Genomic DNA, 15365 nt, shown 5'->3' on the forward strand with positions numbered 1-15365 from the left:
CCGCCTACTCTACAAATGGACCACTGTCATTTATAGTTTATCATGTGAGACTCAAGGTTATTTTCCCTTGAAAAATATTTCTTTAAGGTTCTAATTTGCTTTAGAATGCTGCACTTGTTGTTGCATGCTTAAAGCAAAACGTGGCAATTTGTAATATAAACTGTCTCAAAAATTCATTAGCTAATTAATTTTACAGATTTAGCATAACTGGTGTAGTTTTTCCTCCTGTAGCCAGGGGCTTGATGTCAAGTATCCCAACAGTCTTTGGGAAGGTACTGCTAGCTAGGGAGAGACAGAGAGAAGTGCGGGGACCAGGAAAACAAAGAATCGCAGTGAAAACTGTCACGTGATTGACATCTGGTGCGAGCCCAGCAGAAAATAACTTCACGGCTATGTAGTGTGTCCTTGAGAAGGTAAAGAGTTTGTGAACGGCCATTTTGCATAGGGACTATAATGTGGGAAAAAATGAGCCAGCAACATAACAAAGAACAATCTAGCCTGATAAGGAAGGAACAAAGATGCATTTTGTTTATTCAGCCTTGGATAAATGACAACTTGAAATGATTGACTTCAGAGCCGTGAGAACCTTGGATTAGAACAAAGGCTTCCTTAAGGAGATTGACGGGAAAAAATGGTGTAAAAACCATCGCAAGGAGGGGCCCTAGTTTGAAGCTCAGAAGACTATCCCCTACTGAAAGAGTGAATCTGGACAATTCATTCATACAGGTAATATGTGAGTCCGTCATGAATCTTGTGATTAGTGAAAGAAATTATAAACTGGTACAGTATGGACATGCTAGAGGTAGGAAACATGTTCCCGATGTTGGGGACGTCTAGAACCAGGGGCCACAGTTTAAGAATAAGGAGTAAGCCATTTAGAACGGAGACAAGGAAACACTTTTTCGCGCAGACAGTGGTGAGTCTGTGGAATTCTCTGCCTCAGAGGGCAGTGGAGGCAAGTCTCTGGATGCTTTCAAGAGAGAGCTAGTTAGGGCTCTTAAAAATAGCAGAGTCAGGGGATATGGGGAGAAGGCAGGAACGGGGTATTGATTGGGGATGATCAGTCATGATCACATTGAATGGCTCGAAGGGCCGAAGGGCCTACTCCTGCACCTATTCTCTATAGTAAAGCAAATGAGAAGTTATTAGAAATCAGTAGTTTGCATGACTTAAGTAACTTGAATGCAAATAAAGATTAAGTTGTAATAAACCTTGGTTTAGATTCTTCTGTTTGACCCGTCAGTTGATACCCTTTGGAGGTAAAGCGAGTCTGAAGAAGGGTCTTGACCCGAAATGTCACCCATTCCTTCTCTCCAGAATGAGTTACTCCAGCATTTTGTGTTTACCAAGATCCAGAGGTAGTTTGTTCGAGTTACTGTGCTTACAGTACTCATGGAAGGTAAATTACCAGTACGCTATGTTAAACTCTGGCAATACATCTCTTATTAGGGTCACAAAAATGCTGGAGAAACTCAGCGGGTGCAGCAGCATCTATGGAGTGAAGGAAATAGGTGACGTTTCGGGCCGAAACCCTTCTTCAGACTCTTATTAGGGTCGTCTGTTTGTTCTATTTGTTGGGTATAAATTCTCTGCATTAATTGCATCAAAATCCCTTGTGCAACCAAGACGTTTTGTAGTTTGGAGTTTAATTGGCATTTGGAGTGTTCAATCGCCTGATTGGTTGTTGTGGGAAAAAGGCACTCTGTATCTTTACCTTCACTCTAGTGAGGGGGGGGAGGGAAGGCGGGTTGTACTTACCTAAAATTGAATTCAATGTTCATACTGTTTGGTTGTAAGCTACACATGCAGAATTTATCCTTCTCCCTCCCCATATATCAGTCTGAACAAGGGTCCCGACACAAATGTCACCTGTGCATGTTCTCCACAGATGCTGCCTGACCTGCCAAGTTACTCCAGCACTAAAGCCGCAGATCAACATGCCCCATCTACACTAGTCCTACCTGCCTGCTTTTGGCCCCATCCCCCGAAACCTACTCTATCCATCTACCTGTCTAAATGTTTCTAAAATGTTGAGATGGTACCTGCGTCAACTTCCTCCACCGGAAGCTCGTTCCATACACCCACCATCCCAGTTGTAAAAAAAAGGGTTACCCGTCAGGTTTCCATTAAATTCCATTTCGGGTCTGATGAATGTACGGATGAGATTTTCTACTTATTAAATATCAAATTATTAAATTCCCTCCTCTGGGCAAAATACTGTGTGTTTCTGTGCCTCTCATGATTTTGTACATCTCTATAAGATCTATTCCTCTCATGATTTTGTACACTTCTGTGAGATCTATTCCCCATGATTTTGTACACCTCTATAAGATCTAAAGATCTATGACTGGGGTCGGCAACTTACGGCCCCCGGGCCGAATGCGGCCCGTACCCGAAATCATCCTGCCTGCAGGCGAATTTTTTTCCCCGTAATCATCCGGCCCACCGAGCGCCGAGCTCTGGCTGTACTGCATCCTGCGCAATGCTGCCGGCACGGCAGTGCACCTTCTGTGAACAAGTGATTGGATGCCTGCCATGTGTACACGTGATAGATGTGGCCCGCCATCCGCTCACAGACATGCATCCTGGCCCCTATGCAGAACAAGGTTGCCAACTGCTGGTCTATGATCACCTGAATAGAGTTCTGTTTTGGGGTCTGATGAATGTGGGGAGGAGATTTTCTGATTAAATATCAAATTAAATTATCAAATTCCCTACTCTGGGCAAAATACTGTGTTTCTATTCCTCTCATGATTTTGTACACTTCCATAAGATCTATTTCTCTCATGATTTTGTACTCTTCCATAAGATCTCTCTCTCTCATGGTTTTGTACACCTCTATAAGATCTATGATCACCCTACAGAGTTCTGCTTTGGGGTCTGATGAATGTGCGGATGGGATTTTCTACTTATTAAATATCAAATTAAATGATTAGATTCCCTACTCTGGGCAAAATACTACATTTCTGTTCCTCTCATGATTTTGTACACATCCCGTAAGATCTATCCCTCACATGATTTTGTACGTCTCCATAAGATCTATTCCTCGTGATTTTGTTCACCTCCATAAGCTCTATAGATCACTCTATAAGACACCCTGTGACTTTAAAATTTGGAAATCAGCATCTGCAGTTTGTTGTGTCTCTGCAGTTGAGATGTTGCCTTACCAGGGTCTTGTCGGGCTGTGATATGTCCCAAATCCTCTCCTCTTGCTGATGAAGGCAAATGTGCAATTGCTGACGAAGGCAAATGTGCCATCATATGTCTTCCTGATGACCTGTCAGGTTCATGGATCATTGGACTTGCACCTCTGGGTGCCTTTGTTCTGTATGGTTCCCCAGGGCCCTACCATGGACCGTGGGAGGTAGCTGTGAGTCCCGCTGTGTGAGTGAGCAAGGGGAGAGGGCAGGAATGCCCCGGGAAGGATGTCCCCCAGCCGCTGACACACCGACGGACGACATGCCTCACGTCACTGCGGTACCTGTTGTTGTGGTCGCCAGGGGCAACCGTTCCAGGTGACGGCCCCGTCGGTTATCCAGTTTATAACCCCCTCCTCTCAATGCAACTTCTCTGTGAGTATTTCATTGTGGAAAAATATATACTTCCCCTACTCCCCCCACCCTCCCCTTCCTCCTCATCCACCTGCGTTTAACTGAACAAACTCAGCTCTCTTTGTCGTGAGGGAAAACTGTCCTGATCCCTATTTTAAGAGGCACAAAAGAGGGTCTCGACCCGAAACGTCACCTATTCCCTTCTCTCCAGAGATCCCGCTTAGTTATTCCAGCATTTTTGTGTCTTCGGTTTAAACCAGCATCTGCAGTTCCTTCCTACATATTTTGTCGATACCTATTTAGTTTGTCGCTTAATGCATTGGTCTCAATATATCTCTCCCTCTTCTTCCCCTCTCCATCTCATGTCCAGATAATCTAAGACTGGAAAACCTTGTTGTTTTCCACCCCTCCTCTTTACTACCCATCCCAGATAATCTAAGACTTTAGCCCAGAATCATGTTGTTTCCCACATCCTCCATCTACTCTCTTACAGATAATCTAGACTGCAGCCCACCTTGTTGTTTTCCACCCCTTCCCCTCTACTCTCTTGCAGATAATCTAAACTGCAGCCCATTTTGGGGGGTTTTCACACCTCCCCGCTGCTCTCTTGGACAGATAATCTAAAACTACAGCCCAACATTCCCCCCCCCCGTCCTTCCCCAACCCAGATAATCAAAAGAGTGCAGCTCCAGATTGTTGTTTTTCCACCCGTCCTCTCTACTCCCCATTTCAGATCATCCAAATACTGCAAGCCAAGGAAGGATGTTTGTTTTTTGTTTTTTGAAAAAGAAAGATAAATCTTCGTCCCCCCCCCACCCTCCCTTCTGCGCTTCTTCAGCAGGTTTGTTTTCGTACATCCCAGACGGACGTTCTCCTTGTCGGTGAGCCCAGTGTGGACTGTGCCGCAGGACGACGACAACAACAACAACACCGACGGACCGACCGACGCCTCCTCCCCTCTCCGCCTCCAACCCGCGCTCTGCCCCGCTCCCTCTCTTCACCCCCCCTCCCCCCCCCCTCCCTCTCCTCACTCCGCGCGGCCCGGGGCGGAGCTCGCGACCAACGGTCGAAAAACCCCCCGCGCGAGCGAGCGGGCGAGGGAGGGGGAGGGAGGGAGGGAGGCACGTGCCGGGTGCGACTGACGAAAGGCTGGGAAGGAGGGAGGGGGAGGGGGAGGGGGATTGACTCGAGCTCGAGCTCGGGCCGCCGCCGGCGCCTTTGACTGGGCAGGGGGAGGAGGGGACAGCAGCAGCAGCAGCAGGAAGAAGGAAGAAGAAGGGCAGAGCGGCCGTCGCGCGGGAAGGCGGAGGCGAAGGCTCGAGCGAGGGAGAGACGGCGGAGACGACGACGCCGACGACGATGGCGGAGGTGAAGGGCGTCGCGCAGACCGGGTGAGTCGACTCCACCCGATCCGATTCTCCATCGAGAACCACGAAAACGAGCGAACTTGCAAATGCTGCTTTACCCACGCATTTAAACAAAAAAAACACCACCACACAACATCCTAGAGTAACTCGTAATGTTACCGAGTTCAGAGGATCCCGATCTGAAATGTCTATCCATCCATCTCCTCCACAGATGCTGCCTGACCAGCTGAGTTACTTCAAGGACTTTGCAGCACTTTGTGTCCCTCCCCCCCGGAATAACCCAGCAGGTCGGGCAGCATCTGTGGAGAAGTTTCGAGTCGAGACCTCTCTTCAAAAGTCGTTTCTTCAAAAGATGCTGCTTTATAACCAAAAGAAAAATCGCCACAAAAACCTGGAAGTAACTCAGCGGGTCAGACAGCATCCGTGGGAGGACGAAGGATCCCGATCGGAAACGTCGCCTATCCATCTCCTCCACAGATGCTGCCCGACCCACTGAGTTACTCCAGCACTTGTATACTTGCCTTATGCTTGCAGACACAAGGAACAACAGATGCTGGTTAATACACAGAATGACACAAAGTGTTGGAGTAACTCAGCGGGTCAGGCTGACCTGTAGAGCTGACTCCGGCACTTTGTGTCCTTTTGATCGTTTTATTTCACTGGTGTTTTGTTTTATTCTCCGCAGTCGACGTTGTGTTTTGATTTGAAATGCTCTTGTGCCAGTTAACCCCGCATCTCGCCAGGGCGGTGATCTGCACACACCCCAGCAGTCGTTAAGTGCCGGGATGCTCTTGAATTTAAATGCTCCACTTACCGTTTAGAACCAGGGGGCCGGTTCTGCCCTGACTCCCAGTCTGATGAAGGGCCTCGATCCGAAACGTCACCTATTCCTTTTCTCCAGAGATGCTCCCTGACCCGCTGAGTTACTCCAGCATTTTGAGTCTTTCTTATTTGCAGCCTTGCTCCCTAACTTACTGAAAAGAAGGGTCCCGACCCAAAATGTCATCTACTATGTTCTCCACAGATGTTTAGGAAGGAGCTGTAGATGCTGGTTTATAGGTTGATTTCACCAAAGGTCAAATGAGCGTAGATCCCCCCTCACGTGACCGAAAATTCTGACTGGAGGACATCTCTCAGTTTGGTACATGTAAGTGAATGGGGAAACACGCACTTTCCCACCCGTTAAAAACATGGAAAACGGGGTGACCCTGAAGCACAGCGACCTAAATTTTCAGGCAAAACAAAAGATAGAAAGTGAGGTAATTACAAGAGGGAACTGAAGGTAGAAAGCCGCGGAAATGATCAGCTGACAATTGCCGTGGTGATTTTAAGATCCAAAATATCGGGAATTATCGCATTTGCTCGCTTAATTTCATCAAAAGTAAGTTAATAATGCCTTAGTTTTGATGAAATTCAGCGAGCAAATGCGATAATTCCCGATATTTTGGATCTTAAAATCACCACGGCAATTGTCAGCTGTTCATTTCCGCGGCTTTCTACCTTCAGTTCCCTCTTGTAATTACCTCACTTTCTATCTTTTGTTTTGCCTGAAAATTTAGGTCGCTGTGCTTCAGGGTCACCCCGACTAGCACAGAAAATTTCAGCTCAAAAATCGGCCGTTTTCCATGTTTTTAACGGGTGGGAAAGTGCGTGTTTCCCCATTCACTTACATGTACCAAACTGAGAGATGTCCTCCAGTCAGAATTTTCGGTCACGTGAGGGGGGATCTACGCTCATTTGACCTTTGGTGAAATCACCCTATACCGAAGATAGACGCAAAATGCTGGAGTAACTCGGCGGGTCAGGATTTCTCCCGAGACGCTGCTTGGACCCGCTGAGTACTCCTGCACTTTGTGTCCTTTTCTGTATAGGGAGGTTTCACGGCAGTCGGGTCACGACCCATGACCCGTACTGTTGCTACGCTACTCCAAATGGAGTACACGCGATGAACTGCAGGTAGGCACTTACCATTGTTTCCAGCGTAGCGGGCCCGTTAAAACCCGCCGAAAATGTCCATTTTTGCGCTGTAAATAATTCTGGAAATCGGGATAAGCGCGATAAGTAGGCATTTAGCCTACTTCAGAATTCTAAAAGTGAGGAGAAATGACGGCAGATAGAAGCGAAAGCTGAAGGGACAACAACAGACAGAGTGCTTAGCGAACATTGGCCTTTTGCTCACCGCATTTCATCAACTAAGGTTTTTTTCTTGATTCCTTTGGCATCTAAAAAGTTTCAGAAATGATAAATCTGGCTGTAATTTTTTTTAAATCGCCCATAATTCCCGTGGGTTTTTACATACAAAATGAAAACGCATCTGAAGAAAATTTTACAGCCAGATTTATCACTTCTGAGAATTATTAGATACCAAAGGAATCAAGAAATACACAAATAATGCCTTACTTGATGAAATGCAGTGAGCAAACGCGATAATTCCCAATATTTTCAATTCCGATATCTGCACGGCCAATGTTTATCAAGCACTTTAGCTGCTGTTGTCCCTTCAGTTCTCGCTTCTCTATACCTTCATTTCGCTTCACTTTTGGAATTCTAAAGTTGGGTACATGTCTCACACTTAACCCGACTCCCACAATTATTTTCAGTGCAAAAATTCAACATTTTGGCGTTTTTTAACAGGTAGGAAAGTACTCGTTTCTTGTATTAATAACATATACCGGAAGTGACGGATGTCCTCCAGATGGATTTAGCGGCTCATGCGTCGAGCCCTCTGACCCAGTGACCTTTCGTGCAACCCCCCCTATTAACCAGCACATGTAGTTCCTTGTTTCTACATCCCTAATTTACTTGTCGGGCATAAGGCTAACCAGCCACCAGTACTCTTAATCAATCAATGTTTTCTGAGTTTACACTGCCAAAATAAACTTGGTTATATTTAAATGCATTTAAATTACTCCAGTGAATTTATGCCCAACTAGTTGGCAACCCTTAATAAGAGAAGTAAAAGGACACAAACGCTGGAGTAATTCAGCAGATTAGGCAGCATCTCTGGTGAACATGAATAGGGGATGTTTTTGAACGGAAAGCATTCTACCTGCTTTAGACAGGTCTGAGTTTCTACATCACCGATATTTGTTCTCCAGAAATGCTGCCTGACCCACTTTTTTTGTGTCTCTTTTTTGGTAAACCAGCATCTGCAGTTCTTTGTATCTTCATAATTCCAGAGTTTAACATAGTATACTATTAATTTCCCTTCCACCAGTACAGTTGAGGCAATGGTTTGTATGTCTTTTGTAAAGGTTTCTAGAAATGTTGGGTCTGCACGAAGGAAACAGTTGGTTTCTGTGAAACAGAATTCGTTAAATCAAACCAGAGGGGCAGGCTGTCAGATGAGGTAGTTGAGGCAGATACTATAACAGCATTAAAAAAAAAACACACGGATATGCAAACACGAGCAAATGGGACAAACTAATAGCTGGGTATCTTGGTCACTGGGACTGTGCTGGATTTTCCTCATGGAGGAGCTTCCTTTGTTATCACTGTTTTATGCCATCTATCTTCATCGTGTTTTTAAAACTCTAATTCGATTCTGTTGAATCTGTGCAGTATCCCTAACTTTCATGAGGTTTGGGGTTTTAAAGTTGAATGCAGTACTCCAACAATGTCTTGCTTTGTACAATTAGTGCATTTGGCATTAAAGTCATTTGAGAAATGACAATGGTTATTATTATTATTATTATCATTTTTTATTATGTGTAACTGTACACTGATGTTTAATGATTTTTGCTGATGTGCATCCACATTCCTGCTTCTACTACAGATTAAGAATGTTCTGATTTTTCTTTTGAGGATACAAAGTGGATGAACCTGGGCCTCCTGCATTGAACTCAGTTTCATATAATTTTGACGCTCATTCAGTCTGTCATAATCTTGGTGTGGACCTGCTTGAGTGCTTAGTGTCATTCAGTGTCATTTCGTTGGCGTTTCCACTTTTTCTGTACAGTTTAAAATATTATTTGTTAATAAACACCGGTGAATTGATTTAAAATTAACTATTATCCAATCACTGTTGCTGTAAATGGAAGAGAATTTCAGGATCTATCGCACCTATTGAGTATGAAAGACCTTACACCTGAAAGGTCTGGCACAATTTGTTATGCTATACGCTCCATTCTTGACAAAAAATTATCTTTAGCATTTCCCATGTTTCTTCAGCTTGGTACCTTGACATTTATTAATCAAATCGCTCATTAAATTTCCAAATTTTGGTGAATGCCATCTTAGATTATGTAATCTCTGAAAGTAATTTAGCCCTTGGAGTTCAAGCCAAACCTAAAAGAAAATCTGAAATAAAAACTGAAAATATTGGAAATACAATGTCATGCTTTTTTTGTGCTTTAATAACCTCAGATGATCTGCCTCCAAAGTGTCCAAATGCACTCAGAACCACTTTACAGTACTGCAGACGTGGTATACCTCTGACATATGTTACATCTCGTTGTACACCAATATTTTAGATATCAAAAACAGCATTTCATTAAACCTTTTGATTATTTTATGCTCCAATTTTTTAAATTTTTGTGTACTTTTTACACAAGCCTCCAAATCTCTTCGGATGCCCATTGCTTCTAGTTCATAATACTTTAAAAAAAAACGTATCGTTTTAAAGTCTAAAGTGGACAGCCCTACAGATGATCACTTTGAAATTGATTTGTTACAATTTTAATTATTCACCTAATTAAATAATTTCTAATAATAAATTAAGATCTCTATCAGCACTGTTTACATTAACACCTTTTTTTTTTAAACTGCAAAGTTGAACATGTGGATTTCTGTATTATTACCAAAGTTTCTAATAAATGTTTGGAATAGTTGCATGCCCAATGAAAATTGTTACTGGACACCATAGTCATGAGCTACCAATTTGTCAGCCCATAATCTTCTTTGTCTTCTGCAATTTCATAGCAATGTGAATAATCTCATCCAAACCAAATGTAGTAGCCATTTTGCTTAACTCAGTATGTTATGACTATAACCAGTTCCCTTTAAATTTTATCTGCCTGTAATTATGTGGGTGGGATTTATATGTCATCTGAAGCGTGTTTGCGGCTGGGATTCTCCCAAGGAGTTTAGTTTAGTTTAGTTTGAAGAAGATCGGGGAAGAGACAGTTTTTGACCATGCATGAGCATGAAAACGAGTATGATTGAAATTTACATACAAGAAGAAGCCCTTATGATTATCTTACTGTTTGTACTACTACAATAAAGAAACTATTAATTAAGAGTGTTTTCGGAAGATTTATCTTTCGACGGCATTGAATGTCTCGTGGAGAGCTCATGAGTGCTTATAGATTACCTTCTGATCCTCGGTCATCAATTAAAGTGACTATCAGGACTAAATCCTTGAGACGATATAAAATCTGTCACTACACCAAAGTTCGAGCATGATAGCACAAGCAGGGTTATGGTATAGAAAGATGGATGTAATAGATGGGCATGTAAAGGGCATGTCCCACGAGCATGCGACTCCATGCGGCAAGCGCGACCTAACGTGGTCGCTTGAGCCGTACAGCCTCGTGGGGCTGGACCCACTTCGATCGCCGGAGCCGAATAGAGTTGTGCGGAGCTGGTCCCGACATAGCGCGGGGCTCCGAAAAACTGACCTTGTTCAAAAATTCCGCGTGGCAACGGCCTGCCGGCCGCAACCGCCTCAATGTCATACTCACCGCCTCGACGGGCGTGTGCAGCGTCTCGACGCCGTACGCAGCGTCTTGACGTCAAGACGCTGCAAACCTCCCGCTGACTTTGTTCGAACTTCACGTCACTCACTAGACTTCTGCGCGGCACCCGCTTCCGGCTTGGTCACGCTCACCGCATGCAGGCGCATGCTGGTGGGACCGACCCTGTATGGGGACCACTCGACCTCCGCGGGGCCCCCGCTTCGGGTTTGGTTGTGCTTACCGCATGCAGGTCGCATGTTCGTGGGACAGGCCCTTTAGTCTCACCAAAACGTTAATAGAAATAAGACATTGAAGGAGCAACTTCTGATCAGCCATGTAAAAGCAAGATGCAACTACAGTAGCACTTCCACATGCAAAATTCTTAAGGGGTTGGACAGGCTAGATGCAGGAAGATTGTTCCCGATGTTAGGGAAGTCCAGGACAAGGGGTCACAGCTTAAGGATAAAGGGGAAATCCTTTAAAACCGAGATGAGAAGAACTTTTTTCACGCAGAGAGTGGTGAATCTCTGGAACTCTCTGCCACAGAGGGTAGTTGAGGCCAGTTCATTGGCTATATTTAAGAGGGAGTAGATGTGGCCCTTGTGGCTAAGGGGATCAGGGGGTATGGAGAGAAGGCAGGTACGGGATACTGAGTTGGATGATCAGCCATGATCATATTGAATGGCGGTGCAGGCTCGAAGGGCCGAATGGCCTACTCCTGCACCTAATTTCTATGTTTCTATGTTTCTAAAATTCAACCACTAATAGGACATTGTACATGGAATTATCACCCACAGGCTCCCCTTCAAATAACGCATAATTCTGACTTGGAAATATACTGCTAATTCGACATTGTTGCTGTGTCCAACTAAATCCTGGAATTTCTATCCAACAACTGCCAGAGTATCGCTACCAGGAGGATTGAAGACGTTCAAAAAGGGGGCTCAACGCCACCTTTGGAATTAAATAAAATGCTGGCCTTACCAGCGATGCCCAGATCCTGAAAAATAATTAATTAAAGAACAATGATACATCATTGTCACAGTCACAAAGAATGTTCTTTATTACTTTGTTTAGTGCTATTGTGGCAGAACCTGAAGTGTGTCGCAGAAGAGGTGTCATAAATGCGAGAATCGACAATACATGTGTTGACTTTGAAAAGGAAAGGGCGGTTGAGGATGAATAGGCGGCTTAGGAATGGAATGAATGAGGGTGTCATTTTGAAACGGAGAGTGTTCCAAATGCCAAATTATAAGGAGACATTAGAGATAAGCAGTTCAGTGGGGAAATGATCATGGAAACAAAGGTTGAGTTCAAAGAAGGCCCACAGTAAACTAGGTGAGAAATTAGAGACAAGGACTCTGAACTAATCATGGAGCTGGTGGTGGGATGGTGAGAGGATTTGGATTGATGAGCAATAGGAAAAAGTAGGGACGATGCAAAATAGAGGGTTTAAGGGTTTGTGATGGAAAGCTTCTTGTGCAAAATATGGGAGAAGAAGGTGAAAAAGGGATCAAAAATGTGCCACATGATTGGCTAATCCAAGATCAGGTATGAGAGGATAGGAAGATGGGTGTCCATAACCGTGATTGAACATGTTGTTTCTAGGAAGAGGATGGTGATGGAGGAGCATTAGAGCCTTGTACCGTGGTAGCTTAGGGGAAGGCATTAGAGCCTAATGGTTTTGACGGAACCAAATTTTACTTGCGTATCATTGAAACATCCGAGATTAAATTATGTTTTTCAACAATAGATTTTTTAGACAAATGCCAAATAGCAGAGACTTGATCTGCCCAGTCTATAATTTGTGTATAAGATTGTGATCTTTTGTTCTGATTTAACTGACAATGTGATGAAAGTTGAAAACAAAACATCACATCCTGCCTATCTGGAAACTCCTGCCTTAAGGTGCCACCAAAGGTTACAGGGAGAAGGCAGGTTCAGGTAATTTACTAATTAACCCTAAAGTAGTTAATAAAATAAGGGATTAAAAGCTAATGCAGCTGCAGAGAAGTGGCATTGGTGAGTAAAGTGTTAGTCTTTGGCTTCAGAGGTTTGGTGAGTAAAGTGTGAGTCTTTGGCTCCAGAGTCTTGGTGAGTAAAGTGTGTGTCTTTGGCTCCAGAGTCTAGATTGCCTCAAAAGTGTTCAGGAGAGTTTTCTTAAAAAGTATGTGAAAGCCCCCACTCGTGAGAGGGCAATGCTAGATCTAGTATTGGGAAATTGGGAAGGGCAAGTTAATGAAGTTTGTGTGGAGGAGCCTTTTGGGACAAGTTACCACAGTTCGTTTAGGTTTAAGATAGTTATAAATCGGAATGGAGAGGGTCCACGTGTTCAAATGCTGAACTGGGATAAGGCCAACTTTGAGGGTATGAGAGAAGTCTAGCTCAAGTTGACTGGAGCAGGTTATTTGAGGGAAAAGGAAAATCGGCCGTGGGATTTTTTTAAAGTGTACTGAAGGGTTCTGTACGTCCTCGTTATAATGAAAGGCAAAGCAGGCAAATGTAAGGAAGCTTGGCTGATGAGGGAAATTGAGACGTTTGTCAAAAACAAGAAGGATGCATGGGTATAGGCAGCTGGGATCAAGTGCATCCCTAGAGGAGTTTCGGGAACTAAGGAGCAAACTAAAAAGGGAGATCAGAAGAGCAAAAGGGGGCCAGGAAATAGCTCTGGCGGGTTGTATAAAAGACAATCCAAAAAGATTTTATACATACATAAAGGAGAAAAGGGTAACTAGAGAGTGTGACTTCTCAGGAATAAAAACGGTCACCTCTGTGTGGAACCGCAGGAGATGGCAGATGCTCCTCAATGAGTATTTCTCCTCTGCATTTACCGAGGAGAAAGACAGTATGACGGAGGAAATTGGAGCAGTCACTGGAACTGTCATGAGAGCAGTCAGGGTTACCGTCGAGGAAGTACTGAAAGTACTGAAGGTACTGTCGTGTTTGAAGGTAGACAAATCTCCGGGGCCTGATCAGATATATCCAAGGACATTGCGGGTGACTAGAGACAAAATTACGGGAGCCCTGGTTGGAAATTTATGAGTTCTCTTTAAATATAGGAGAGGTGCCAGAGGATTGGAGGCAGACAAATGTTGGGAACTATTCAAGAAGGGCCGCAGGGTAAATGCTGGGAACTATAGGCCGGTGAGCTTAACATCTGTAGTTGGTAAGTTACTGGAGAGTATTCTGATGGATAGGATATACAGGCATTTAGATGGGCAAGGTCTGAGTAGGGAAGTCAGCATGGTTTTGTACGTGGGAGGTCGTGTCTCACAATTCTGATTGATTTTTTTTGAAAACATGAGCAAAAAGGTTAATGAGGGCAGAGCTGTAGATGTTGTGTACATTAGTGAGGCGTTTGACAAGGTGCTGCTCTGGAAGGTTAGATCGCATGGGATCCAAGGAGAGGTAGCTGAATGGATAGCAAATTGGCTCCATGGAAGGAAGTAGAGGGTAGAAGGTTGCTTCGGTTGCATATCTACATCAATGAATTGAATAAGTTTATTGGCCAAGTATTCACATACAAGGAATTTGCCTTGGCGCTCCGCTCGCAAATGATAACATGACATACAGTGAGAGTTAAGAATGATACGTAAAACATTAAATATTAATAATAAAACATTATTGATTAAACATATGAATTAAATAAAATACCAGAACAAAAGGAGGCTCCAGATTTTTGATTATTGAGTAGAGCTACTAGTCGTGGGAAAAAAATAGTTTTTATGTCTGGCTGTGACAGCTTTGACAGAGAGAAATGATTCAAAGAGTTTGTGGCCAGGGTGAGAGGGGTCAGAGATGATCTTACCCACTTGCTTCCTGGCCCTTTGGATGAGATCATACAGGGCAAGATTAGTAAGTTTGCTGATGATACAAAACTTCGTAGTTTTGCAGATAGTGAAGAAGGTTGTGAACGATTGTAGCAGGATCTGGATCGATTGGCCGGCGGGCGGAGGAATGCTTGATGGAATTTAACACAGAGAAGTGTGAGGTGTTGCAATAGAAAATACGTGCAGAAGTTGGCCATCCGGCCCTTCAAGCCAGCACCACCATTCAATGTGATCTTGGCTGCATTTTGGGACGCCGAACAAGGGCAGGGCCAACACGGTAAATGGTAGGCCTCTGGGTAGTGTTGTGGACCAGGGGGATCTAGGAGTGCAAGTGCACGGGTCCTTGACGGTGGAGTCGCAGGTAGATAAGGTGGTCAAAAAGGCTTTTGGCACTTTAGCCTTCATCAGTCAGAGTATTGAGTATAGTAGTTGGGAGGTCATGTTGCAGTTGTATAAGATGTTGGTGAGACGGCATTTAGAATATTGTGTTCAGTTCTGGGAACCATGTTATAGGAAAGATATTGTCAAGCTTGAAAGGGTTAATAAAAATAATTACAAGGATGTTGCCGCGACTAGATGGGGCGTAGGAGGATGAGGGGAGATCTAATAGAGGTATGCAAAATCATGAGAGGAATAGGTCGGTTAAATGCACAGTCTTTTACCCAGAGTACGGAAACCGAGGACCAGACAACATGGGTCCAAGGTGAAAGGGAAAAGATTGAATAGGAATCTGAGAGGAAACGTTTTCACACAGCGGGTGGTGGGTGTATGGAACAAGCTGCCAGAGGAGGTAGTTGAGGCTGGGAATATCCGATCGCTTAAGAAACAGTTGGAAAGTACAGGACAGGTTTGGAGGGTTATGGACCAAGAACAAATAAGTGGGACTAGAGTAGCTGGGAAATTGGTGTGGGTGAGTTGGGCTGAAGGACCTGTTTCCACACT

At 44.1% G+C, this 15365-nt stretch overlaps 1 protein-coding gene across 3 annotated transcripts in view; it reads left to right on the forward strand.

Annotated features, from left to right (window-relative positions):
- The first annotated feature begins 603 nt into the window (after nt 1-603).
- gra (granulito) overlaps nt 604-15365 on the forward strand; it is a 58679-nt gene continuing 43917 nt past the window's right edge. Inside the window, exon 1 of one of the 3 annotated variants that reach the window (XM_055633619.1) lies at nt 604-726. The gene's annotated coding sequence lies outside the window, so the exon portion shown is untranslated. Of the gene's footprint in view, nt 727-4915; nt 4943-11875; nt 11932-15365 lie in introns of those variants that run through there. The other 2 variants (XM_055633618.1, XM_055633617.1) reach the window with 2 other exon arrangements.

The sequence above is a fragment of the Leucoraja erinacea genome, chromosome 4 (assembly GCF_028641065.1).
Source record: "Leucoraja erinacea ecotype New England chromosome 4, Leri_hhj_1, whole genome shotgun sequence".
NCBI lineage: Eukaryota > Metazoa > Chordata > Chondrichthyes > Rajiformes > Rajidae > Leucoraja > Leucoraja erinaceus.